The sequence below is a fragment of the Mus pahari genome, chromosome 22 (assembly GCF_900095145.1).
Source record: "Mus pahari chromosome 22, PAHARI_EIJ_v1.1, whole genome shotgun sequence".
NCBI lineage: Eukaryota > Metazoa > Chordata > Mammalia > Rodentia > Muridae > Mus > Mus pahari.
In genome coordinates, this window is record NC_034611.1 from 33,054,089 (window position 1) to 33,054,335 (window position 247).

Consider the following 247-nt stretch of genomic DNA (forward strand, 5'->3'; position numbering starts at 1 on the left):
CATATAAAGTTTTCAAGACCCAGGGGCCTCTCTTCCCAATGATGGCTAACTAGACCATCTTCTGCTACATATGCAGCTAGCGACATGAGCTCTGGGGTTCATATCGTTGTTAGTTCATATTGTTGTTAGTTCATATTGTTGTTAGTTCATATTGTTGTTAGTTCATATTGTTGTTAGTTCATATTGCTGCAGCCCCCTTCAGCTCCTTGGGTACTTGTAAGAGGACAGGCTATGCTACCAGACTCAA